Source organism: Chrysemys picta, chromosome 14, assembly GCF_011386835.1.
Source record: "Chrysemys picta bellii isolate R12L10 chromosome 14, ASM1138683v2, whole genome shotgun sequence".
Lineage (NCBI taxonomy): Eukaryota > Metazoa > Chordata > Testudines > Emydidae > Chrysemys > Chrysemys picta.
Genome location: NC_088804.1, coordinates 4,017,042 through 4,044,350, shown reverse-complemented (window position 1 = coordinate 4,044,350; position 27,309 = coordinate 4,017,042). Strand labels below are relative to the sequence as shown.

Genomic DNA, 27,309 nt, shown 5'->3' with positions numbered 1-27,309 from the left:
GTCTGTTTTTCGTTGTCTTTGCTCTTGAGCACTCTTTGACCTCTGTCTCCATGAGTTCCTAATAATCTTCAAAGCTGGAAGGAGCCGCTGCTCTTCCCCCACGTTCCCCTAATAAGCTGGTCTGATTTTCCATTGTGAGAGAGGATGTCTCCATTTCCAGGAGCAAAAGTAGAAGGGATGTTCATACCAGATGCTGCTCCCCCTAACCCCATGTGCTTTGAAATGTGGCAGAGATTCTTTAAAGCTCTTCCACGAGGGATACTGGTCCTCCCGAGTGGCTTCCAGCTCCGCCGGGCAGAGGCCACAGTGGGTCTTGAAGACCGCAACTAAAACTCTGGGTCTGAGGGCATGTGCAAGCAGTCTGGGATGTGGTCCTGAGTGCGTTAGCTGCCGTCACAAGCCGCTCACTGATCACGGGGGCTGCGGCGCTTATGCTGCCAATGGGCAGAGCATGGCGTGATGCAGTAATGCACCTAGCTAGCTGCCTAGGATCAGAACCTCGTCTCAAGTGGACTTTGTTGTTGTTGCTATGCCTGATGTCCTGCATCCTCTGGGTCTGAACTACACTTGGTGATGACAGAAGCACCGGCTGCTCATTGCTGTAGCTCCCTTCGTTCCCAGCAGCATTTGTGGACGAGAACGTGGTGGCGGCCGTAACGAACTGGACTAATGAACGAAGACTGTCCTGTTAATTAAAGGTTTCAGAGGGGTAGCCGTGTTAGTCTGTGTTAGGGAAAAAAAAACGAGGAGCACTTGTGGCACCTTAGAGACTAACGCATTTATTTGGGCAGAAGCTTTCGTGGGCTAAAGCCCACTTCATAGGTGCTGATGAAGTGGGTTTTAGCCCACGAAAGCATATGCCCAAATAAATGTGTTAGTCTCTAAGGTGCCACAAGTGCTCCTCGTTCTATTAATTTAAAAATGCCAAACCGAAGAAGGATGGTAGCGTCTGCCGCCCAACCATCCCTCTCCTTGCCAGCATCGGGCTCTTGGTCCTATGCAATACGAAAGTCTAGTTTGATTGTATCTGTGAATAGCACCGAAGTAACTCTTTAAAAATGGAATCCTGACACGCCTCCTCTGTGTTGTAATATTACAGCTCCCTATTGGCGCTCCCGAGGGGAGTGTTACAGCAGCAAGTTGGGCTGGGTTGAATCTGCCTTCTCTGGCATCTGAAATATTGTCACGTTCTCTCTCTGAGCTATACTGAGATCCTTGTGCTTCTTTTACACGTCTCCTAGAGTGCTCTGTATCGTCCGCAGCCTATAAATAATAAATAGTGTAGACTTACTGTAAAAATCAGTGTAGCAAACCCTTTTGACGCTATTGATGTGCGCTCTGGATGCAATATGTCCTAATTGAGTATTAAACTTGGTTAGCCCGGCAGTCTCATTTGAAGAGTGTGTGTGTGTGTGTGTGTGTGTTGCTGTAGGAAGATCAATCTCCTTATTCTGGGTGGACTGCTACACAGCAGGAACGTGTGTGAAATGATTTCCTCCTCAGGGAAGCCGGGGGTGGTGAATGGAGCGGTGAGGATAAGTAGGGTTACCATATCTAATAAATAAAAAAAGAGGACCCTCCACGGGCCCTGGCCCTGCCTATTTCCCCACCCCTAGCCCCGCCCCAACTCCGCCCCTTCCCCGCGCTAACTCTGCCCCCTCCTCCCTCCCACTCCCAGCCACAGGGAAAGGGCTGCCGCAGCGCTACCGGCTTCAGGGTTTGCCGGGCATCCCCCAGACCCTGTGCCCCCAGCCAGCGCTTCCCCAGTGCAGCTGGAGCCCGGGAGGGGAAGCGCCCAGCCGGGGGCGCAGGGTCTGGAGGCTGCCCGGCAAACCGTGAAGCCGGTAGCACTCGGGCTTTGGGCAGCACCTATGCCTCCGGACCCTGCGCCCCCAGCCGGGCACTTCCCCTCCTGGGCTCCGGCGGCGCAGGGTCCGGAGGCATGGGGGCTGCCCGAAGCCGGTAGCGCTCGGGCAGCCCGGCTCTTAAACAGAGCCGAAGAGTCAGGGGAGGAGCAGAGCCGCCATTTTCCCGGACATGTTCGGCTTTTTGGCACTTCCCCCCGGACGGGGGTTTGACTGCCAAAAAGCCGGACGTGTCCGGGGAAAAAGAGGACGTATGGTAACCCTAGGATAGGGCTAGAGATCAGTAGGCCTATTGCTATTGCCAGTGCTGTGGTTGCAAATCTTTCTGCCTAGCTGCAGGGTTTCAGGCCCCCGGGGGAGAGAGCGGGGCATGGAAGGAGGATTCTGCACTTGCAGACCTGACCTATCCCTTTAGATCTAAACAGGCAGGGTTGAAATCTGAGTCCCCCCGCTTTCAGGCTGCTTGTGAACTCTGGGACTGGGTCTCACTGTGGGGCGCCTGTTAGGAAAAGCTGTAGGAACTTTCCTCTTGATAGTGGTTTTCCTCCACAGTCAGGAGCGACATTCACAGCATCAAGTGCCCCCTGCATCTGTTCTCCCCCCAGACCCTTCGAAAAGGCCCCTAAACCAAGCAGAGTTCCTGTAACCTGAAACAGAGCGTCTGGCTCGTCCCCCAAGTCCACCAGTGATGGCTATTGCTGATTGGCCTCTCTGGGGAAGAGGTCAAACTCTGCACTGATGAGAAGTAGGACGAGGCCCTAAGCCAGCGCTGTCAGTCTGGCACCTTTTTGTCATTAAACATTCACACCCAAATTTAAATCTCAAATATTGTCCTACACTTCTGGGCAGAGCACACGCTGCTCTGCAGCTCCCCCTCCCCGCCTCCCACGTGCATCTGTTTGCAGCCTGCTGAGGCATGAGACTTCTGAAGAGGAAGCAAGTGGGTTCTTGCTTTGGGGGTTTTTGCTGCTTTTTTGGAGAGCCGAGAGCCCAAGGCTGCTTGCTGTGGAGCTCTGAGGGCTGCTTCCCTAGCTGGGATAACTCTCGGTCTCTGCCACCTTCACGTCAGGTGCCTAACTTCAGGCTTTGATTCCTGCTTCTCTTGTGAAAACTCTCAAGTCAAACGATTGCCCTAGCGGGGTTGTCTTTAGAGATTGAACCGCCAGATCAGAGAGCATGAGCCTCGTCAGCCTGAGTTGAAGGACCAGGTCTCTTAGCCAAGACCAGTGGTTCTCAACCTTTTTTTCATTTGCAGACCCCTTTTGACGATCTGTATATACAAGTGAATTCTGTTCAGTCCATTTTCAGTCTAAGTCTTTTGCGGACCCCTTGGGCATGGTTCGTGGATCCCACCACAGGCTGAGAACCATTGAGGTAAGAGGCAGTAGCAGACTCCTCAACCTCTTTCCATGGATTGCCACTAGAGGGAGACAGCAAGCCACATGGCTAGGCTGGGTTGTGTGACTTAAATACGAAATATCTTTCAGTTTTACAATTTGTTTTTAAAGGCACCTACCTCTTACCAAGGGCCTGGCTGTACAATTTGCACAAATTGGAGTCATCTGCATTTCAGACCTTCAGCCACTGTGAATTGGCACAAGGCTATTTTAAGTCAAGAGCATCTGTCCCTCTAACTCAGTGGTTCCCAAACTTTAACAACCTGTGAACCCCTTTCACTAAAATGTCAAGTCTCCCGAATCCCCTCCTAAAAATGAATATTTCCAGGGATTTTCTCCTTTACCTGAGTATAAATTATAAAAGCAGTGATCTTGGAAATATAAAATTTGTTTTTATGACATGCTTATTACACATTATTTATTATTTATCATTACAGTATTTTTATTACATTATGAAGATGGCAACGCTCTTCCAAGATCTCACTTTCGTAGCTTGTATCACTTTGAATAAGCCTGTTCTAAGACGAGGCTCCTATGTTTCATCAAGGAGTATCAGATGTGAAACAGCAGGAAGGTATCTAAGAAGCCAACTCAAATTGTTCTTCCTACACAAGCATTCAGGTCTTGAGCAGTCCAGGCAAACAACGCACATTACAACAAAGCTTAAACTTGTTCTTCATAATAATTTTAAAAACAATACTAGCTGCCTATTTCATTTTAAAAACAGCAAAAAATAGCCACCTCCCTTTCCATTTCTTATAAGGAGTCTTGAAGTTTAAATCTCCTCAGTATGATTGATATGCTTGCTTTGATCTGCTTAGCTCTTGGAAGTCCAGGCTCTCCAGGGCTGCCCGGGGTCCCTGTAGACAGCTCTGTCGCCATTAGGGAATTTTTTCCCCAGAACCCCCTGTAACAATTTCGCAAACCCCCAGGAGTTCACGACCCCAGTTTGGGAACCACTGTTCTAACTCTTTTCCTTCTCACAATACCCTGCTCCACAGCTATTAAACAGCTTGAATAAACATTTCAAATAGAAGAGACGCTAAGAAATAGTAAGCTAACCAAGTCCAATGCCACATTGTAACCTCCCGTATTGGTATTCACACTGGGAAACACACAGGCAGAATTCCCCACTGCGCTTCACTTGCACACTCTTTAATCGGTTCAAAATCTAGAACTGAAATGAAATCCAATCTCCGTTTAAATGGAGTCTCAGGATCCAGTAGGAGAAGAATGTTCTGCTGTGTAATTTAAAGGATGCCACATGGCTTTTAAGTAGTGGGTTTTTGTTTGTTTGTTTTTTTAACACAGTGGTTTTTCCAACACTTGTCTCTACCACACGCCCTACGTGGCAGCTCCAGTCATTATGGCCCTGATCCAGCAGAACACTTGTGTAACTTTACATTAATAGCCTTATTGACATTCTCCTGCTTCAAGTTGCCGCTCATGTTTTAGTGCTTCTCTGTACTGGGGCCAGGGCTTGTTCAGCTGCCGTGTCCTTGGTATAGTATGTTTATTTGCTAGAAACAATGAGTTTCACAATTCGGTCCAGCTTCATTGTTTTGCTTTTAAATTCTCCACACAGGAAGTAGTCTTGCTATTTCGTCTTCCAGCGAGACTTTTGGCAATACTTGCAGCTTTTGTAAGCAGTTTTCCCTCTCTAGGCAATATCAAGTTTATATCTCTGTTTACTTCCCCACTGCCGCCCGTCAGCACTGTCCATGTGGCAGTCATTTCATGAACCACAGCCTTGAGGGGTTAGAATAAAATCGATAGAATCACTTTTATTTTTAATAGGTTTGCAGTGTTGTTGTAGCTGTTTGCGCCCAAGGTATGCGAGAGACAAGGTAATATCTTTTATTGGACCAACTTCTGTGTAGTTGGAAAGCTCGTCTCCTTCGCCAACAGAAGATAGTCCAATAAAAGAGATTACCACCACCATCTTCTCTCCTTTTTTTTTTCTGGTGCAATCCCATCAAGTTAAAGGCAGCTAACATCTCATTTTGCTCTATCTCTTCCACTGGGAAGAAAGTCTTTCACCACTTCTTTGTAGTTTATTTTAACTTTAGGCAAACTGCTTAACTTTAACCTCTTTCCATTGAGAGTCCAGGAGTGAAATGGTCAGTTATTCCACAACTCCCTTGTCTTATACACCTTTACCCCGAATTCGTGTTATATCCGGTCGTGTTATATCGGATAGAATGCGGTAAAGCAGTACTCTGGGGGGGGGGGGCTGCGCACTCCAGCGGATCAAAGCAAGTTCGATATAATGTGGTTTCACCTATAATGCGGTAAGATTTTTTGGTTCCTGAGGACGGCGTTCTGTCGGGGTAGAGGTGTATTTCTAGTTGGGCTATTTCTTTCTGCTGCGTAGGAGAAGATTAGACTCCATCCTGTAATTGATGTAATTCTCCAGCCTCGAAGGGGCTACTATAATAGTTGCTGCTGCTTTCTACAAGATTGTCCCAATTATTTAAACCCGGTGAAGCAAACCACTGAATAGAGGAAATGGCTCCTCCCCGTACAGTAACTCCAGGTGCCCTCATCCTGCATTTACTCTGGCCCAGATCCTCAGCTGGTGTGTGCTGGCGTAACACAGCTGAAGCTAGTGGAGTTGTCAGTTTACACCAGCTGAGGATTTGGCCCAACCGCACTAAATCAAGAGTCTTGTTTAAGTATATGTTCCTTCTGCAGCGCCCAGGGAGGAGCACAAGAAGGTCTTAAATCGGACAGGCTTTTCCTTCTGAATCCTGCTTTCCATTAGTCCGAGCTGCAGTCCTTGGTAACTCAGCTACCCAATAATACTGCATAAAGTTTGGGGTCCTGATGAGGCCTCGCCCTGAGGATACTGGTACAGTCTCTTCTGAAGAAGGGCCCAAGAATCTCGGCGCAGTCTCTAGCATTTCCGACCCGTCCCTGGGATGTCTTCGTCGGGAGCCAGTAGAAGAACTAAGATGTTAAGCCACAAGCTCATACCCTTCGCACATCACCGACCTAACATAACTTATCCCAGACCCCGGTATCCTCTTGGGATTTTTCCAACAAAGAAGAGAAGTTGGCTTATCCAGGGTGTCTATTGTATCCATGTGATTTGAATATTGAAGGAGCCCATGGGAACTTTGAGCATCTCTCCAGTTTCCCTATCAGACTAGGTAGAACTGGTGTTCATGGCTTTTTTGTGAGCGTATTATAACCTAAGACCTGATTGCAGCTGGCTTCTGGAGACCGGCAATATGGGAGACTCCGAGCTGTCGGGAGTTCAGTTATTCTCCTTCCTGCTTTCCCACCCTCTGCTCATCCATAGAGCAAGGCCTTGCTAGAGGGGAGGACTTGCCTCTCAGGGTATGTCTACACTACCTGCCGGATCGGTGGGCAGCGATCAATCCAGCGGGGATTGATTTATCGCGTCTAGACTAGACGCGATAAATTGACCCCCGAGCGCTCTCCTGTCAACTCCTGTACTTCAGCTCGGCAAGAGGCACAGGCGGAGTCGACGGGGGGGCGGCAGCAGTCGACTCACTGCAGTGAAGACACCGCGGTGAGTAGATCTAAGTACGTCGACAGTTATTCACGTAGCTGAAGTTACGTGAACTTAGATCAATTTCCTCCTCCCCCCCCCCCCCCCCAGTGTAGACCGGGACTCAGTTACCCTTGTGCTGCTACTGCTCCAGCATTACGCAGTGCAGCGTGGGCAAGTCTATGCTGCTGGAAGAACGTGGCCTCTCTAGCACCTACGACCCTGTTGCCCAGATCTACCCTCCAATCTGCACCTTGCTTCCCAATGACCACACTGGGAATTGTGGGCATGGATGGAGGGGCAGAAATTGAAGATTTATTTGCATTGCAGTAGCCCTGTTGTTCTAGGTGTTCTTGGCGGGGGGGGGAGCATGCCCACACCCGCAGACCCTGCCCCGAAAAGCTTATGATTGAAGTGGAAGGCGCCAACAGGCAGATGGGGAGCACAAGGTGCTGGTGAGATGGCTGTGACGTGTAACGAGCTGTGGTCACATCGCACGCTGTAGCTATGTGCTTTGCTGGCCTAGTGGTGGAGGCGAGTGTGAAGGCGAGATGTGGATGACCGTCTGGCTGACTCTGGCAGACTCCTCCTCCCAGGGATCGGGGCAGTAGCCTGGGCGGAAGCGTGAAAGTGCTTGTGGGGAGATTTGACTGACGGGATCCCAACTGTTGCCTGGCCATCTCTCTCTGTGCCCAGTCATGGGCCTGCAGGGCGACCTGCAGCCGGAGGGCTGGGATCTGAACTTTCCAGGTAGTGCTTCCTTCGCGAAGGCCTGCTCATCTCGGGGCAAGAGAGCAGCTTCTAATGGACACTGTGGGTAGGGACGGACGGCCATAGCTCAGCCTGCAGGGCGAACACACCAGAAGGCTGTTGCTGTCCAGTGTGTGCTCAAGCTATCTGGAGCAGCCAAGGTTTTACCTGGTTAATTATTCACCGTTTTGCTTAGCTGTGAGGTGCAAGGTCTTTATGAATAATACTGAGAATGTTTGCCAAGGAGGCGACACGTTCCCCAATGCCCTCCCTCAGGCTGGAAAACACGCCACTGGTGCCTGGAGAGCGCAGCAGATTTCTCTCTCTCATTCTCTGCCATTTCAGAGATCGTTAATTTCCTGTGCCATTCAGAATCAGCTGGCAGAGCTCAGTTGGGGGGGGGGCGCGTCTGTGGCGTGCGCACCTGGGAAGGCTGGTGGCCTCTGCAGTGTGGGAGGCCATTAGAGATGCAAATGCCCGACCTGTACCTGGTGCGGAGATGGGGCTCTCCCGTGAATCCTCTTGAGAGGAGGTGACGGGACAGAAGCGAGAGCAGGTTGGCGCTCCCAGCGGCAGGTGGCATCTCTGCTTGGCTCAGCTGGTTTCACCGAGGCGGTACCTGGCTGTTCGGGGGCAGGCCTGCTGGGGGTGATCTGTTAGAATACAAGGTCAGACCCAGCGAGGGAACGTCAGAGGTGTGGAAGAGACGAAGCTGGACGTAACACAGGATGTGGTACTCCTTTGGGCGTTAACTAGCAAGTCCCATAATGCTTCTGGGGGGAGTGTTTTTTATCCTCATCTGAAGGGTGGAGAAACTGAGTCGCAGAGGGGCAGTGACTCCCCTGAGGCCACCAGTGAGTTGGTAGCAGAGCTGGGATGGTAACGTGAAAACTCCTGGGTCTCTGTCTCATGCTTGGTCCATAGAGGAATTTCCTTTGGGCTTAGCATGGCATGGAAGAGCTCAGCCACTTCTGATGTACGCATGCATGCTCTGTCTCCCTTCCTCCCCGTCACGGATCCCTGCACAGTCCCTGAGCTACTGGACTCCACAGGAGAGTAGAGGGTAGGGGTAATACCTAGGCCGGCCCCAGACCGCTGGTGGCTGTAGCATTCCCTCCCTGCCCAATCTGAATTCTCTGCTACGCTCACTAAGGAAGAGACTTTCCACATGCCGCCCGCTGGGCTGAGTGCTGCTGAGTGCAGGAGGGTCGCCCAGCTCCCCCAGGCCCATCACAATTGCATCAAAGGCCTTGGAGGCTTTGCACTGCCTGGCGCTCCTCTGGCATGCTGGCGTTCCTGGAGGCTGCGGCCTCCATCCTGCTAGTCCTGTGCAGCTGGGAGCTGGCTGCCCTGTGTGTCCCTGAATGGCCTCTCCCTGCATAGCATTTTAGAGCGCTCTGCGGCCAAGTTGCTATGGACATGTTGGGTGATCTCTCTTCTGCAGCCCCCGCTCAGGGCCGCCCAGGGCGCTGAGGAACAGGTGAAAACCTAGGAGTCGGCCTTGTTGATTTCCCTGTCAGCAGGGCCGGCTCCAGGCACCAGCCCACCAAGCTTGTGCTTGGGGCGGCACCTGGCGGGGGGGGGGGGCGGCGCAGTGCTCCGGCTCTGGCCGCCGGGGACAGCGGAGCCGTGGCGGTCTCGCTGCTTTCCCCCCGGCGCTCTGGCCGCCGGGGAGAGTGGAGCCCCGACCGGGGCTCGCTGCCCTCCCCCCAGGGCTCCAGCCGCCCTCCCCTGCCGCGCTGGGGGTGGTGGGGGGCGGCCGGAGGCTTTTTTGCCTGGGGCGGCAAAAAAGCCAGAGCCGGCCCTGCCTGTCATGCTTCAGTAAAGAGCCCCTCCCGACACCTGTGACACAGATACCATTTGGGCTGGAGCCTGGGGATGACCCAGGAGAGGATCTGCGGGGCTGGGGCTGAGATTCAAGGTTCATCTCTCCTAGCATGAAAGAGCAGGCCCTTTCCGAGCTGGGAAATGGGAAAAGGGCTGGGAGCCAAACCAGAGAACCTGCAGGGCGCCGTCCTTGCTGCCTCCTGGGGAGTGAGTGACCGGTCTTGAGAGGAGGAGGAGGAGGGCAGACTCAGGCAGACAGACCCAGCGGGCATCAGTTTCCAGCCAGATTGAGACTTACCCCAGGGCAGATTCGTCTGTCCCTGGGAGGGACCCATACTCAGTCAAGCCCAAAGGTCTGGGCAGGTGATCCCTCTAGATACTGCTCGGGAGCCAGCTGTATGTTCTGCCGCTGCTGGCCAGCCCCTGCTGATGGATTTCATACCCCACAAACCCTTGGTGAGGGGGCTGTAGCAGAGGTATAGAAAACCTCTCCTCCTGAAACTTGTGCAGGGCCCGGTACACCAGTTCCCACTCCTTCACTAGTGAGAGAGGGCTCCTGGAGGGGGCTTTAGCTCACTGGCTCTGATTCACCAGTACATGGCCCTCCTCTGAGATCAGAGAGCAGCAGGGTGTCCTCCACGAGTTATTCCAACCTCCCACCCTTGTTTCAGTGGAAATATTTCCGATTCAAGCTGATGAACTCTGAAATAATAACGGTGGCTTTTATGAATGGAAACGGATGAGTCACAGGCCCGACTGGAACATGGATAGACAAATTAGGCTACATTTATACTATGAGCTAGCGATGGGATTCCCTGAACATAAGAACGGCCATGCTGGGTCAGACCAATGGTCCATCTAGCCCAGTGTCTTGTTTTCTGACAGTGTCCGGTGCAAGATGCCCCAGAGGGAAACAACAGAACAGGGTGATTGAGTGCTCCATCCCCTGTTGTCCAGTCCCAGCATCTGGCAGTCAGAGATTTAGGGACACCCAGAGCACGGGGTTGTGTCCCTGACCATCTTGGCTAATAGCCAATGATTGACGTATCTTCCATGAACCCAGTTACACTTTTGGCCTTCACAACATCCCATGGCAATGAGTTCCACAGGTTGACGGTGCGTTGTGTGAATTACTTCCTTTTGTTTTTAAACCTGTTGCATATTTCATTGGGTGACCCCTGGTTTTTGTATTATGGGCAAATAAGGGGTAAATGACACTTTTTCTCTGCACCATTCATGATTTGATAGAGCTCTACCATATCCCTCCTTAGCTGTCTCTTTTCCAAGCTGAACAGTCCCAGAGTTTTTAATCTCTCCTCACATGGAAGCTGATCCATCCCCTCATCCCTTTTGTTGCCCTTCTCTGTAATTTTTCCAATCCTAATACAATTTTTTCCAATTCTAATATATTGCCACTATTAGGGTTGGAAAAAGCTCACATTCACATGCTTGCACTCTCTCAATGAGAGCTCTGGCCAGTATAAATAGTAGCACAGGGAATGCCAAAGCCAGGCCAGGTCCATACCCACCAGTTTCAGGTGGATCTGTATTGGGCTTGGCTAAGCTGTGCCACCACTGCCACTATCCGCACTCTGGCGGCTACGCTGCTGTTTATACTCCCATTATCTCGCACTGAGCTAGTGCGTACACGAGCAGGGGCATCACACACCGAGCTTGTAGTGTAGACGTAGCTTTAGAGTGAGTGGTGGTGTATTGTCTCCCTAGAAATCAAATTCAACAGGTACAGAAGCTTTCTAATGTAGGACTTTAAGGGAGTGGAGGTGGAATTTAAGGACTGGTGGACTGTTATGAAAATCTGGGGTATAAGAGCTCTTTTTAGGTGTAGAGATTACCTGATAGAAAAGGATAAAGGGAAACGGTCTAAAAACATTCAGTCGGGGAGAATTTCAGCTCCTCAGAAGAACAGGTTGGATGTTGGCCTATTCCTTGTTGTACAAGCGAAGTCAAATGGCTCAGACCCATAGGGCTAACGATTATAATTCTGGGGAAAAGAGACCTAATTAATTATCAGGGGGTAGCCGTGTTAGTCTGTATCTACAAAAACAACAAGGAGTCTGGTGGCACCTTAAAGACTAACAGATTTATTGGGCATAAGCTTTCGTGAGTTAAAACCTCACTTCTTCGGATGCATCCGAAGAAGTGAGGTTTTAACTCACGAAAGCTTATGCCCAAATAAATCTGTTAGTCTTTAAGGTGCCACCAGACTCCCTGTTGTTCTAATTAATTATAAAGCCCATGGAGCTCTTTGCCAATAGAGGCCTGAGATGGAATGACCAGATGGGTCTCATCAAGGTTGTGTAAAGACTCTTCTCAAGATGGTGTCCTGAGATATTGCTGGTCTCAAAAGCAAATCTCAGTATTTGGAAGGTAGGAGTTATATATCCCAGTTTGATTTAATTTTCCTCCAGGAAACTTGGCTAGCCACGAAAGGGACTTTATCTCCCAGACTTTGAATCCATTAACACCGGGTAACTCCCGTTGCCAGGCCTTTCATTTTATTGTTTCAGATAATGTTCTAATAAACCTGAATGTTTACTTGTCTTCCCCTTGGGGTCTCCTTTTATAATGAGTCCCTCTGGGCAGAGCTGGACTCGCTTATGGAAAACTACCCATTAGCTAATGTTGTTCTTCTGAGAGACTTTAATGCTCAACTGGGAATGGAGAAATTCTTAATCTTCCCCCAAAAAACGAGGAGTCCTTGTTGCACCTTAGAGACTAAAATTTATTTGGGCATAAACTTTCGTGGGCTAGAACCCACTTCATCGGATGTATGAAATAAAAAATACAGGAGCAGGTATAAATACATGAAAGGATGGGGGTTGCTTTACCAAGTGTTAGGTCAGTCTAATGAGATAAATCAATTAACAGCAGGATACCAAGGGAGGAAAAATAACTTTTGAAGTGTTAAGAGCGTGGCCCATTACAGACAGTTGACAAGAAGGTGTGAGTAACAGTAGGGAGAAATTAGTATGGGGAAATTAAGTTTCGGTTTTGTAATGACCCAACCACTCCCAGTCTTTATTCAGGCCTAATCTGATGGTATCTAGTTTGCAAATTAATTCCAGTTCTGCAGCTTGGGTTGCAAATTTTCAGTAATCCTAAATAGCTTTTGCTTGGAGGTGTTGAACGGCGGAGGATGCAGCGCTGCTCAGGGCCATTTTGCATTTATCTCAATTAGAGGGAGCGGTTCAATAGTTTATTGTAGTTCTGATTTTTCAGCTGGTCCTGTTTCTCTAATTGCGCAGTGGCTTCTAACCTGGGTAGTGATCCCCAACTCCTTCAGTTGAACTGTTGTTCAGTTGTCCCCTTTCTATGTTCCATTCTTGAATTAGGTACAAATTTTATAGTTTCTAACATCCTATTACTCATGAAGAGCCAATTACTTGAACTTAAAGATGCATGATACATCCATCTAGCATTTACTGATTGATTGTTTTTTAAAAAAAGGTACGATTTGGCTACTAAGAAAAGAGATCTCATCCCAGCCAAGATAAAATAATCTGGTGTGATCTGTATTGCGCTGGTTAGAAGAAACCGCTTCAGATTATTGCAATGTCTATTAGAGAAAGGGGTTTACCAGATTCCATTAGGAAATTGGTTATTTTTAGAAAGAACGATAAAGAAATGGTTTAAATAGAAAAAAGTTTGATCATCAAAGGGCCCGTTGGAAGGGATTTGAACTTGCTCTGCTGAGAAATTATCTTTTTAGTATTTTGGATGTTGGAGGTGAGGGTAAGATTAATGTAAATATTGAAGTTCTTATCCCTAAATGTTGTTAGGAGAGATTTTTTTTTCCTCTCTCTGTTCTTTATGATGCCAATCCAGTCACATGGTCTGTCGATGGACTTTACCCATCATGCTCTCCTGGAATAGCTGCACGTCTCCATATAGAGGATGTCTATAAAGATATTGATGGGCTAGCAAAATTATTTGTTATAAATAACAGAGATTTCCCCTGCAGGCCTCTCTGCGGGGGATGCCCCTCCTATGAAAGAAGGTGATAGAAAATTCTCAGGGTAATTAAAAAAGACTAATTGGATGATAGAAGTGGTCTTTAAAATCTATTCCAGATTCCCCCTCCCCTCCCGGGAGATCCGAGCACTGGGCTGAGAGCGGAAATCTTTTTGCTGAGGAACAAGCCAGCTTTAAGAATCGCCACTCAACTATAGATAATTGTTTCCTGCTCTCACATTTGCTCTATAAACATTGGTCCCCCCAGGGGGATAAACTACATGCGGCCCTCGTTGATTTGAAATCTGCTTTTGATGCTGTTGACACAGATCATCTCTGGGGGAAACTCAAAAGGGATGGGATAGACCATTTGGAGAGCCCTTCGTGGCCAAACCATGGCCCAGGTTAGGCTAGGATGGAAGGGTCAGGTAAGTGACCCTGTTCCTGTTACAAAGGATGCACATCAGGGGTGTTTACTGGTCCCCACCCTCTCTTTTTTTTAAATTTTCTATCAATGAGGTAGTTGGGCTATTAGAGGAAGAGCGAGATTTTTGCCCCTAAAATTCTGATTCAGGCAGTGTCAGTCCTCTAGTCCGCACATGACTGTGTTGTCCCACACTCCTTCAGTTCTGAAGCGTCTATTAAATGACTTTAGCACTTTCTGTCAGCAGGAGTGTATGACTAAAAAACTATCGTAATACTAAAATAATTACCTTCCGCTGTAGACCAAAGTTGGTTTAAACAAACAATTGATGATAATTGTATTGAATGGGTCAAGTCCTTTTCCTTATCTGGGTATTTTGCTTTTACATACGGGGTGAATGGGTTAAACACATACAGGAGACTAAGGGGTGAGCCTTCCATGCAGGCAGGTTTTAGTTTTGTTCTGTGCATGGCGGTAATTTGATTGAGAGCAGACGCAGATACAGAGGGTTCAGGGTTCACGTTTGTGCCCCATGGTGTGGAAATTTGGGGCTGAAAAGATCTTAGGTCATTAGAGGCCGTGCAAAACTTGCGAATGCTGTCTCCCTAACGATGCCCTGGCTGCTGTGTGTAGAGCAGGGGTGGATGAACGTTCTATTTCGACCAGAGCATAGTGCCTCTTGATTGGTTATGAATTTATATCTGCTACCAAGGCAATGGCTGGAGGAACAGCCTAAGTCTAACCCTTAAGCTCCCCTGGCGTTGCAAGCCCTTTGATCTCTGCGTTCTTGGAGTATTTGGGGACTAGATTTGGTCAAGGCTTTTAAGAAAGTGGAAACTGTAATTCAGCTTAGAGCTGAAAATATTTCTAAACAACTGGAAATGGCAGATGTTAAGGCAACAAATGTCTCCCTTGCTTAAAGACCTTCCCTAGATTTGAGAACTACTTGGGAATTCTGAAGAATAAGCCAGGGCGGAACCTTCATTGCTCTCGGTCCTCAAACAATGAGGCTGGTTTATCTTGAAAGACGCAGTGCTGGTTTTGAGAGCCACGTGGGTTTGACCAGGTTGACGATTTGCCATGCTATTTATTAGGCCATGTCTTTTCCTGTCCCTCTGTATCTCGTGGCTATCGCCCATCTTGGCCCAGAAACCTTTTGCCTCATTTGCTCACAAAGGAGCTCATTGATTATGGAGCTGTAAGATTTAGGATTATACAGGCAGTTTTCCTCTTGGCTGTCACCCAGGTAAAAACAAGAAAAGAATTTGTGTGAAGTTAATTTTCTGTAGGGGTCAAATCTTCTACAGAATTTTTCTTGTGGCTTCACTTTTTTAAAGTGTGTGTGTGTGTGGTTGGGCGGGGGGTTAGTGTAATCTGAATTCAGGAGAAGGGCTGAATCTGTTCGTTTTTTGTATTGCAGTAATTTCCTTACATTCGTCCTGATTCCGTTGGAGCATTATGGCTAATTCCTAAGATGCTAGACCAATAGATCCCGCCCTCCATATCGCCACCCGTCCCCTTTCCTTGAATCCAAACTCCTTCCACGTGCAGCCTCCAGACCGTGCTTCTCTCTTGGACTCTGGCAACGTCCTCGGGTGTCCCTTGCAAGCTGGCCCGCATTTGGGGGTGTCGGTCCCCTCTGCAGTGGGATGAGGAAAGTTTTCCTCTCCTCTTTAACCCATCCTGGGAGGGAGGTCAGGGCTGCATGCTGAGGAGGAGCTGCAGAGCTTCAGCTGTCCTGGCCGCAGTCAATGGCCATGGGACTAACGGGAAGTTCTGTCTCCGTCCAGTCTGTTCCCTTTGACCCCCTGGGCCAGTGCCGTGGGCTCAGCCTGGCGGGGTGTGGGAATGTTTTGAGCATGGAACGATGGCTGAGCCCCATCCTGGCTCGGCCGCCCACCTGGCTTCTGTGGCTTTCTCTTGGATCCATAAATCATTTTTTAATGTGATTAAAATAAATGCCGATTAGGGCTGCATGAGCATATTCCAGGAACTTACAGGCCTACCGGGGAGGGAGCGAGGGAGGCAGATTTCAGCTGTTCTGCAGAAATAAAAGCTGATCGGATCAGTGGTATTAGCATAAGCCTTTGTGCCAGGAGCAGAGGAGATCATTAGAGCTGGAGACGAGTGCTGGGCAGTGGGGGGGGGGGATTGTGGATAACGGGACATTGCCTCGTTTGGTCTCATGTGGGGCATCGCAAGAATGTCCGAGGAATCTAATTTGGGCAGCCTGGATCCAGGCCAGCCTTCTGACCGGATCAGTCCCTGCTTCAGGGAGTGGGTGTGTGAGAAGAGTTAGGACTATGACCCCAATGGGTTCAGTGTACGGCTGGGTCTCTGGCACTGGGACTACAGATACCCAAGGGCTGTTGCTGGAACCTGATCGGAGGTGAGCGCAGGTGGTCTCCTTCCTGTTTTTAAGGCAATGGGCCCCTTTCCCTTGTCTAATGCTTCGGAGATGCTATGTATCCACCAGGTTCTGAGTGTGGTAAAGAAGCCAGCTGTCAGTGCCCATGTGTGACTCCTGGCAAGTCGCTTGCGTTGATGTCCACAAGCACCCTACATCCCGCCCCAGAACTGGATGGACTCTGAGAAACTAGGACTCTGCCACTTTTTGGGGGGCAGGTGCTGGATACCAGACCACAGCCAGGAGGCCGCTGGCTTTGTAGCGCATGTTCTTGAAGGCATCTCGTGGAAGAGATCTCTGATGTTCTTGTACTTCTAGCTGTGGGACAACAGACCAGGAGGCGTGTGGGGAAGGGGCAGCTGACTCGGCCCTGCCTCCGTTTTTAACAGGACTGCTTGGCCTGTGGGGTAGGTCAGGGCTTCAGTGCAAGGCTTGTAGTTGGACAACGGGGGGGAGGGAGGGGGGCTGCAGCATTTCTGTCCCTTCCCCACTATTCCCAGCACCAAATCATACGCTCAACCAGTGATGGGGCCATATCGCTCTAGCTCCATTGCACCGGAGAAGGGTCTCAAGGAGGTGCCCGTTGCAGCTGTCCCTCCATGCCTGTGACTGAGAGGGGGCTTCAGCCGAACAGTGGGGTCAGGTGCATGCAATCCCCCTGCGACTCTCTTGTGCAGAGGGTACCGATGGCTTGTTCTGCCTAGCAAGTTCCTAGCCCTCTAGCAAAGGGGTTAAACAGAGTCCTGTGTCTAGTGTCAGAGCACTGATCAGATCCAGCTGCCAGATTAAATGAGTTTGGGAGGAATAACTGGTTCCTAATCTCTGTTTTTAATAAGCCTGGTTGAGAAATCCTAGCTCCAGAGCACTTTACAAACCACAGAGATGCAGTAGTTCCTTCCCCAGGACTGAAATGCAACCACCTCTGGAGTGGAGCACTAGAGCTGGCGCATGGTGACATGACAGGTGTTTAGGCCTGGAAGTGACCTCCTGTGACTGCTGGGGAAATGCATTCACCCTGGCACTCCCCATATTCGCAGGGTACCAGCCAGGGGATTCTGCTCGGCCACAGACTGGATCCGGACCTTGCATCAGGTCACATTTATTTTTGTGCAAATGTCTTAATTTCTCAAGTGCTCTAAACAAAACGATAGCTGTGGATCCATAGGTCCTATGGGACGCGCCCCCAACCTGCAGGCTGGAGCCTTGGTGGGGAAGTGTGGAGGGCAACTGGAGTCTGATGCCCCCTGCAGCTCTGTTACCCTCCGGGCTATTGGGGGGTGGAGGAGAGAAGAGACCCTTGCAGATTCTTTGCTTCATCAGGCAGACTGAACAAGCCCTGGCTTTAAGCTGGAGGCAGCCTGGCAAGCAGTGTCGCTTGTCCAGCACTGGCAGGGTGTTGCAACAGCTTGTTGACAGTCCAATCTGGAAATGACCTTGTCTCTTGTTTAAATTTCTGAAGCTCAGCGGCACGAAGAGATTCTACCCAGTGTCCTGGCCTCTGATCTGAATAGCACAAGCTGTCAAAGCCGCTCTCCCTTCCCTGGGTCTCCTATATGTACGGACGCTGCATGTAACATCCGGACACGATCAGCTTGGCATAGGTTATCGCGACCTGTCCGCTGCCGTGTTTTGGTGAGAGCAACTCTCTGCCACCTTGCAAAGGGCCCCTGTGAATCTTGCAAGAAAGATGGCCTGATAGGAGCGGGGAAGGGCTGAGCTGCTCCCAGGAGATTTATCACAGGCTGTGATTTTTAAAGGCTTTCCAGAGATAATGGCCTCACAATGCAATTGCACCTATTTGGAACGGCCGTGTGCCTCAGGAAATGCTTCAAGGACTGGGCTTGAAATGATCAGATTCTTAGCAGGGCCGTGTCCCTTTTTAAGACACCGATTCCTTGGCTATTTGTGCTGCCTCCCCTCTCTGCCTCTTCTTCAGCTTGGGTGATGAGGGGGAGGAGGGGAAATGAGCTAGTCCTCTTTCCCCTCCCTCCCCCCACCCCCCGATCTCATGCACCAGCACAGTGCTGTGATGTTTGGCTCACTCGCTGCCACGGGATGTTTTTCCTTTGGAATCGCTCTTTAAATCATCTCCTTCGAGGATTTCTGTCGATCTGGAGCTTTTTATTGGTGTGTTTTGTTTTTTTTACAAAATCTGAATTGGGACCAAGATCACCCTGCTGCTGGTGTCCTTGCAAAGCCACACAAAGCGTTCTGCCCTCTCGTTCTGGGCAGCCCTCCTGGTCCCGGGCTCCACGTGCCAGAGGAGGGTCGGCGTTCCCCCGGGGCTGAAAGTACTGTTGAGGCAAAGCCCGTTCCCATGCGCCGCTGCCATCCCGTGCTGGGGAGACGTGGTGGCTCAGATGACCAGGATGTGGGCACTTGCGGGCTGCGATGGGAAGAGGAAATGAGGAAATACTAACTCGGCTTTCTAAGGAGCTCTGCGCTAGTGTTTGCTTGTAACTCAGCCGGCGTGCTCGCACATCCTCCCCTTTCATTTGTATTTACTTTGTTACAAGCAGCCTGTCCCCAGAGCAGGAGCAAGGTCACCGGGGAGGGGCTGTGGAAGAAACGTCCTGGCCATGGCAAGAGTTGGTGCCAACACCTGCAGCATGGGTGGTGCTGGGTGGTTTCCGAGGTGACTCTCTCCTCTCACCTTGTGCAGGAGAGCTAGAGGGGAGTTCTTGGGGAAACTTGGCAGGGACCCCCGTAAAGAGAGCGGCCCACGTCTCATGGGGAATCACAGATGATACCTTCTCTCCAGGAAGTCCTGCTCCTGGTGCAGTGCTCACACATCCCAAGTGCTCTGTGCTGCTCCAGCCCTGTCCAGAGGGGGCTGGGCAGGGTGGCCGGGAGGAGCAGAGCTTCTCCGTGCCAGCTCTGGGTAGACAGCTGCACAGAGGGGTGCTGTAGGCAGGGCTCCGGGGTCTGTGTTTCTAGGCCCCCCTGGGCCTGGAGCCCTGTTTGGAGGGGCTGGAATAGCAGCTGTGGCCCCTAAGATGGGGCTGGGGGTTGGCTGGTGAAGTGATGTGCAGGCCACAGAGGGAGAGCAAGGGCCCTGCCCTCAAAGGGATGGGGATGGGCTGCGTTCTGCACATGCAGTCATTCACTTGGTCGCTACGCAGGGAAGGATGAACTCTGCCGTGGGGACAGTGGCCATCCCGTGGAGACGCCAGACCAGAGATGTGCTGCAAGAGCGGCCGGGGGCAAGGTCTGGGCCCTGAGCCAGGCATTGCCTCTCCTCCTGCCCCCAGGAGCTCGGCCCTGGGGCCTGGCAGACCAAGCCTCATCGCTGATGGCAGAACTGAGGGGGGACAATCTGCCTCCGAAATGACTCCGGGCCCAGTTAGCTCAGTGGCTCTAGCTATGGTCTGAGCGCAGCGTGGCCTGTGAAATGAAGCAGAGAGCCGGGGCGGGACAGGAGGATACGGGAGGGGCTATGGTCTCTCCCCTGCATGGCGGCGGAGTTGGAGAGCCATTGGGTTAGGCCTTGCGAGAACTGTGGACCGCAGCAGCTGGCAGCCAGTGCTGATGCTGTTTTTCTGTTGCAGGTAGCGGAAGGGTTGGGGGCTTGCACCAAGAGCTGCGGGAGTGAGCAGGCGGTCCGCTGAATGGCTAGAGGAGCCACCTGAGGAGGTGAGTGAGGCAGCTGGGGCTGTTGGGAGGGATTCAGTCTGAATTGGCTCCCCCTTCTCCCCACGTCGATTTGTTTTGGCTCCAGTTCACACGCTCTGTGTTTAAACACAGGCCCCGATGCAGGTGCCCTCCTGCCCAGGGAAGCTGTGATTGGTTGCTTTGATCTGAGGCGGGGCTTTTTTAGAGTAATGAGGTGTTTAGATAGGCAACGTTTCCTGGGGTCCATGTGAAGGCTGCATCCCATGTGCCCCACAACCACTGCCTGGCGCTGCACCTGCCTGCTGCGGAATATGCCAGGGCCTGCCTGGTTCATACACAGCTCATCTGCCTCCAGGTCAGAAGCGACTACATCCGCAGCATGGCTTCTCTTTTCCTTTCCCTTTGCAAGCTGCCTCTGCCTCTCGCTCCATGCCAGTCTGGCGTTGCTGGCGTGGAGCTCCTGCTGGCTTGCGTAGCCAAGTCAAAAGAAAAAGCAGGTCCTTGGGGAGACCAGCGGAAGTGACTGGATGGGAGACAGCTCATCACTACGTAGCTGTCAGTGCTGGGAAATGTCCGAGTCCAGGCTAGCCTGGCAAACCCTCTTGTACTACTAGCCCCACTGGCGTAGATGGGGCTCCTTGCATGAGCCAGGGCTACAAGACTGGGCTCATAGCTGCAAATATCCTTTCCGTTATGGTACCATGGTGCCTTTCTAGACTATCAACAAGGGTGCATGAGTCTTAATAGCTGAGAAATCAAATGGGAGGAAGAATTGAATCAGAAAAATGTGAATGACCATTGGGAATCATTTGAGAACACGCTCGATGCCCAGATAGCCCCAAACAGAGAAGAAGGATGTGCTGGTTTTAAAAACAACGACCTGGTTTAAATGGGAAATGAAGGCAGCTGGATATGTAATGGCAGCAAAGGGAAATTAATAATAATGAATTATAAATCAGATGTTAGGAATTGTAGAAAACTGACATTGCCCCCAAGCAAGATAGTGGAATGGCTGATGCAGGACTCGATTTTAATAAAGAATCAAAGGAGGGTAATTTAACTAATGCAAATCAGCCAGGGTTTATGGAAGATAGATCCTGTAAAACTAACTTGATAGCTTTTTTTTTGGATGAGATTACAAGTTTGGTTGATAAAGGTAGTCATGCTGACATGCTATACTCAGACTTCTGTAAGGTATTCGACTTGATACTGCACAACATTTTTATTTAAAAAAAACCTAGGATGATATAAAATAAACATGACACATTACGTGAATTAAAAACTGGCTAACTGATAGATCTCAAAATGTAACTGTAAATGGGGAATCTTTGAATGGGTGTGTTTCCAGTGGGCTAGTTAATATTTTTATTAATGCACTGGTGGAAAACCTAAAATCATCACTGATAAAGTTTGCAGATGACACAAATTGGTAGTAAATAAAGAAAAGGACAGGTCACTGATTCAGAGATTTGGATGGCTTGGTAAACTGGGTCCAAGCAAACCCCATGCATGTTGATATGGCTAAATATAAATGTGTACATGTAGGAACAAAGAATGTAGGTCATGCTTACACAGTGAGCAATTCTATCCTGGGAAGCAGGGACTTGGGGGGTGTGGTGGATAATCAGCTGAACGTGGGCTCCGAGGGCGACAGTGTGGCCAAAGAGGCTAATGCGATCCTGGGATGTATAAACGGGAATTCTGAGTAAGAGTACAGAAATGATTTTCCCTGTGTATTTGGCACTGGTGCGATTGCTGCTGGAATGCGGTGTCCAGTTCTGGTGCCCACAATTCAAGAAGGATGTTGATAAATTGGAGAGGGGTCAGAGAAGAGCCACAAGAACAATTAAAGGATTAGAAAACCTGCCTTATATGATAGATTGAGCTCCCTGAGTCTGCTTAGCTTAACAGAGATGGTTAAGGGATGCCTTGATTATAATCTACAAGGATCTACATGGGGAGCAAATATTTAATAATGGCCTCGTCAGTCTAGCAGATGAAGGTCTAACACAATCCAATGGCTGGAAGTTGAAGCTAGACAAATTCAGACCAGAAAGAAGGTGTAATTTTTTAATAGCGAGAGCAATTAACCACTGGAACGATTAGCCAAGGGACATGGGAGATTCTCCATCACTGACACTAGCTATATCAAGTGTTGATGTTTTTCTAAACGCTCTGCTCTAGGAGTGATTGTGGGCAGGTCTCTGGCCTGTGTTCTGCTGGAGGTCAGGCTAGGTGAGCACAATGAATAAGCCACTTGCATGGGTATTTTCAGAGGCTCATTACTGTCGCATGGCCTCTTCTGACAGGGCCGGCTCCAGGCACCAGCCGAGCAAGCTCGTGCTTGGGGCGGCAGATTTCAAAGGGTGGCATTCCAGCAAATCCTTTTTGTTTTGTTTTGCGCTTCACCGCTTTGACCGCCCCTGCAGGTTTTTTCTTTTTGATTTACTGCTCCCGCCGCCCTGTAGGGGGCGGAGGAGGGGAGCGCCCTGCAGCAAGCCCGGTAGGGCAGCCCGCGTCCTTCCCTGCCTGCTGAATGGAGCGGCACGGAGCCCTCCCAGCAGGCGGCGCAGCGGGCGGGGCCGCGTGGCAAGCGCCCCGCTTTAAGGGAGCCCTGGTCCCTCCGTTCTCCCCTCCCCCCCACCCCCGCTAGCCGGGGTGCGCACTCCGCTGCTTGGGGTCTGCAGGGCCAGGAGTCCCTCTGCACCCACGCTCCCACCGCCCCGCAGGTATTTTTTGTTTGTTTTTATTTTTTCTTTCCTTCGCTGCTCCAGCAGGTGGACCAGTTTGTCGTCCCCCCGCCCGCCGCTCCGGCTGGGGGCAGGTTTGTTTACCTCCTCCCCCCCCCCCCCCCAGCTGCTCCGGCCGGCCGGACATTTTTTGCTTTGGGTGGCAAAAAAGCCAGAGCCGGCCCTGTCTTCTGAGGCGATGGGTAATGGGGATACGGTGCCGCTGACCTCTCAGTGGCTAGTCTGAATTCAGCCCAGCTTGACCTGGAGGCAGGGCCGGCTTTAGCAGGTGCGGGGCCCCACGCCAGACGCGAATTGTCTCGCGCCCCCTCCCTGCCCCATTGGATCCCTCCCCAAATCCCCTCCCTGGCCCCGCGTCTTCCCCAAGCACGCCGCATTCCTCCTCCTCACCCCTCCCTCCCAGGCTTGCGCCGATCAGCTGTACGGCGGTGCAAGCGCTGAAGGGACGGGAGAGAAGCAGGATGCGGCTTTTTCTTTCCCCCCGCTCTGCTGGCAGCCCCGGACGTTGCGGGGCCCTCTTAGGTGCGGGGCCCATTCCGGGGAATCAGCCGAATCGGCTTAAAGCCGGCCCTGCCTGGAGGAAAGCTGTGGCTGTCTGGCTCCTAGGTGGCTTATGATTTTGTGGAAGTGGGGTCTTGATGCGGGGACTTGCAGCAAATGCCACCCTTGGCACCTCCTCGCTGTTGGCCTCAGCTCAGGGGGCACAAGATTGCTGTGGAAACTGGTGGATCCCTCTAGGGAGGGCTGTGGCCCATTGCTGGGGAGTGGGAGGTGCAGCGTGGGGGAAGGTTATGCTGGCCCAGCTCGAACTCTAGGGAACTCATTAGCCTCCAAGCTCGTAGTGCCGTTGATCGGCACATTGTATCTGGAACCCATGCTGGATGTGGTCCATGGAATTCCAATCCCGTCTCTGCTGCGCGTTAGGGGACAGGTTCTGGTTGTGCTCTACGGTGACTCACCTTAGGATAACATTTCAAGTGGGACACGCAGCCTGTCCCAGACAGGCAGCCAAACACACAGCAGCAGGGGGTCAGCTAAGTCCTGAGTGCCGGAACTGGAACTAGATCAGAACTTCCTCAATAACCACTCAGCACGGGAACGCGCAGGTGTGAAGATGGCCAACTGGAAAAGGAGCTTAAACTCCCTTCCTCTGATACCCGTTGGCAGCCGTGATCGCAGGTGTCACTGAGAGCACTGGCAGGTCCCACAAGTGCTGGGTTTTCTCGTTCCCATTCTGCCTGGGACGTTCCTGCTTTCATCCCGTTAGCCCATCTGCTCTGGGCCTGGAAGCCAGGATCCAGCTGGGAATTCCAGACCTTGTCTCTGGCAGCAAGTCACGCGGCTCCCGATGATTGAGGGGGCTGTCCACAGGGCCCACTCCTGCCCTGCCAGTGCCTGGGCTGAAGGGGAGGCAGGCCTTAATAGCCGAAATCTTACCAGCTGTGGCTCACCGACTGAGGCTGCCCAAGGTGGTATCCAGGCCTGGCAGTGCGGGGGATGCATCTCCTGGCTCACTGCAATGAATGAACATAGGTCTCCGATAACCCATGCACTGAACTTGCCTTTACATTCCCTGTACTGCCAGTCTATCAGCCTGTGAGGCCACATTAGGGTAGAAATCCAGAGAGGCACCGCTCACCTGGGCACTGCCGCCAGGCAGGCAATGCAGTGGAACAGATTGTCCTCTCCATCTTCTGCTTGGCTGGGTTTGTGAGCAATTGATTGCAAGCCTTGGCAGGCTCTGCCTCTGACAGCGCTCGGGGCCTCGGCCCTCGCAGAAGGCTCCTCCCATGTGCTTGCACAGTCCAGCATCAGGGAAAGCAAGAGGCAGCAGGATTCAGAGTGCCGTGGGGAGGCTTTTCTGAAAGGTCATGTTGCCCACTGCTCGCAGACGGGAACCGCAGTTCGCTAGGTGAGAAGCATCTGCTTCCACAAGAGACTAGGCAGGTATAAATACGCCCCCTACTGACCGCCTGTAGGCAAACACATGAAATGAAATTCTATACCGGGGTGGACAAACTTTTTGGCTTGAGGGCCACATCTGAGAATAGAAATTGTATGCAGGCCATGAATGCTCTCGAAATTGGGGTTGGGGTGTGGGAGGGGGTGAGGGCTCTGGTTGGGGGTGCGGATCTGGGGTGGGGCTGGGGATGAGGAATTTGGGGTGTAGGAGGGGGCCCTGGGCTGGGACCGAGAGGTTTGGAGGGTTCGAAAGGGATCAGGGCAGCGGGTTGGGGTGCGGGGGGAAGCTCAGGGGTGCAGGTTCTGGGCGGCACTTACCACAAGTGGCTCCCGGAAGCAGCAGCATGTCCCTTCTCGGGCTCCTACGCAGAGGAGTGACCCGGCGGCTCTGTATGCTGCCCCGTCCACAGGCACCGCCCCTGCAGCTCCCATTGGCTGCAGTTCCTGGCCAATGGGAGCTGCAGGTGCAGCACTTGGGGTGGGGGCAGCATGCAGAGCAGAGCCCCTGGCTGCCCCTACGCGTAGGAGCTGGAGGAGGGCCATGCTGCGGCTCCCCGGCGAGCCCCAGACCCTGCTCCCCCGTGGGAGCCTGAGGGCCGGATTAAAACGGCTGGCGGGCCGGATCTGGCCCATAGTTTGCCCACCCCTGCTCTATACACACCTCTCTGTACTTGTCCCTTGTATCAGAAATGCATCCATTTCCTCTGGACCGTGCTTGGATACGCGCTGGCTGAGCTCCCCAGGCAGGGGCATCACACCAGCCTAACAGAGGCTCTGCACTCCTCCAGCACGGTCCATTGGTGAATCTTCTTGGGGGCAAAGGGCATCCTTGTACAGCGCCTGACACCGCCGGGTGCTGGTCCGTGACTGGGGCATCTGGGTGCTCTACTAAGATACTAATGAATTGTACCAGTGATTTACTTCACGGATAGAAATTGTCTCGCATGTCCCCCTCCCCTGTGCGGGGGAGCGGGAATTACTCATCCCTAGTGCTTTGGAGGCGGCTGCGCAGGGAGTCCACTGGCAGAGCTGGGAATAGAACTCGGGTCTCCTGATGCCCCAACCCCTCCCACACACCTGTACCTTCACCACTTGCCCAGCCTTCCTCTGCCTCTGGTACCTACCTTGCTCCTGTCACCCTGGTATCTGAGCGTCCCCTGTGGTTCATGTGCCTATGTGTGGAGGGCAGGCCTGTTGTCCCCATTGCACAGATGAGGAACTGAGGCATAGACCAAGCCACTTGCCCACAGGAAGCTGGTGGTGGTGGAGACCGAGGGTCAATTCTGTAGAGTCCCAGATTGGCCCCTGACTCCTTCTCTTCTCATTGCTGCACGTGGGCCTCCTGCATCTCTGAGGAGAGCGCTCCCTTCTCAAATGCAGGAGGAACTGGACTGAGATCACCCAAAAGGCTCTGAGGTGGGGTGGCCACTGGCGTGAGCCAGGCTTGAACCGGCCACCTAGGAGTGAAAGAGCCTAGACGCCATTGCTAATCCTGAGCCACGCAGCCACCTTAACCTTTGCTCATCCCTCCCTCAGCCAGTCCGGAGCTGCTTTGTGCATGGGCAGCGCCTTCCCTGGAATGATCTGTAACCAGCCCTTCGGCGAGGCCATGCCTGCTTGTGCCAGTGGCTGCTCTGGCTTGGCCTGGCGCGGAGGCAGTCTGTCCTGGTAGAGCCAGGGATATTCCTCCTGGCAAGGATGGGTCCACCTGAAACGCTGGTCATGTCTTGGAAGCTGCCATGGGGGGTTGAGTCCTGTGGGTCTGGGTCAGGGCCTGCTTCTGAGTGTGTCTAGTCCCTCAGGTGTTGCAGTGGGGGCCTGAAGAGCAGCCTCCAGGTGGAGCGGGGAAAGGAGTGTGAGGAGCGGGTTCACGTTGTGTCCCAGCAAACCCGTGGAGGGTAAAGAAGCATGGTCTTATGGCTGTCCTTTCCACCCTGACTGTCGGGCCCCGAGCAGCACCTCCCAGGGGCCGCAGGGACTCCACTGACCCTCTAGAGGCGGTCGCGAGCTAGCCCAGAGAAGCAGCGTTCTATCTGTGCAGGTTGATGACACGGCTCTAACCTGGACTCTGGTGGCAGCAGGGCCTGCTGGCTCCAACGGGCCCCGTGGGGTCTGGGCATGGGGGAGGGTCTCCAGGCAGTGAGTGGCTCATCTTGACTGTTGGCCCATCACCAAGAGGCTCCCTATACAGTGCACCTACCTGCACAGAGGAGATGATCCACTTAGCACCAGCTTCTCCCCCAGACAGCTGTCGGTAGACCTCTGTTCTGACCTTGCAGCACCCCCTTCTGGTTCTGGGCTGAGCTCCCCACATAGCTCGGCCTGGCTTGCATTACCCCTGCTGTGGAAGCCCTGGGCCTCTCCAAGCAACTGCACCTAACCATGCAATGTCTCTTGTGATGGGGGGTCTGAGGGGGATTTCCCAGGATTGACTCACGTGGGGACTTCTAACCTCACGGTGCCAAATTGAAGAAGAGACCCATGCAAAGTGGTCTCGGAGCAGGGGGGTCCCTTCCTCTTCTCCCACCGGAGAGGACCTGGCGTACCATGTACGAGGCTGACGTCCATTCAGATGGAGCATGGGGAGGTTTGGGAGAAGGGGGCATGTTTCAGGACTCTCCCTGACCACTCATGGAGATCTTCATCTAGCTTCTCCCCTGCTTCACCAGCCCCAGGTGGGCTGCTGGGCTCCAGCTGCCCCCTGGCTGAGGTTAGGCTCGTGGTGGCAGTGGCCAGCTCTGTGGGGTTTAGCAGTTGAGTTTGTTTTTATTTGCTGTTAGTGATTTGTTTTTTTAAATCTCTGTTTTTCTCCTCCATCCCTGCCCC

At 51.9% G+C, this 27,309-nt stretch overlaps 1 protein-coding gene across 3 annotated transcripts in view; it reads left to right on the top strand.

Moving 5' to 3' along the window:
• Positions 1-27,309, top strand: part of ST3GAL2 (ST3 beta-galactoside alpha-2,3-sialyltransferase 2) — a 101,292-nt gene that overhangs the window by 52,368 nt on the left and 21,615 nt on the right. Inside the window, exons 1-2 of one of the 3 annotated variants that reach the window (XM_065567497.1) lie at positions 17,619-17,791; positions 19,708-19,792. The exons of 1 other annotated variant lie outside the window; for it this stretch is intronic. The gene's annotated coding sequence lies outside the window, so the exon portion shown is untranslated. Of the gene's footprint in view, positions 1-17,618; positions 17,792-19,707; positions 19,793-27,309 lie in introns of those variants that run through there. One more of the 3 variants, XM_005309799.5, reaches the window with a different exon arrangement.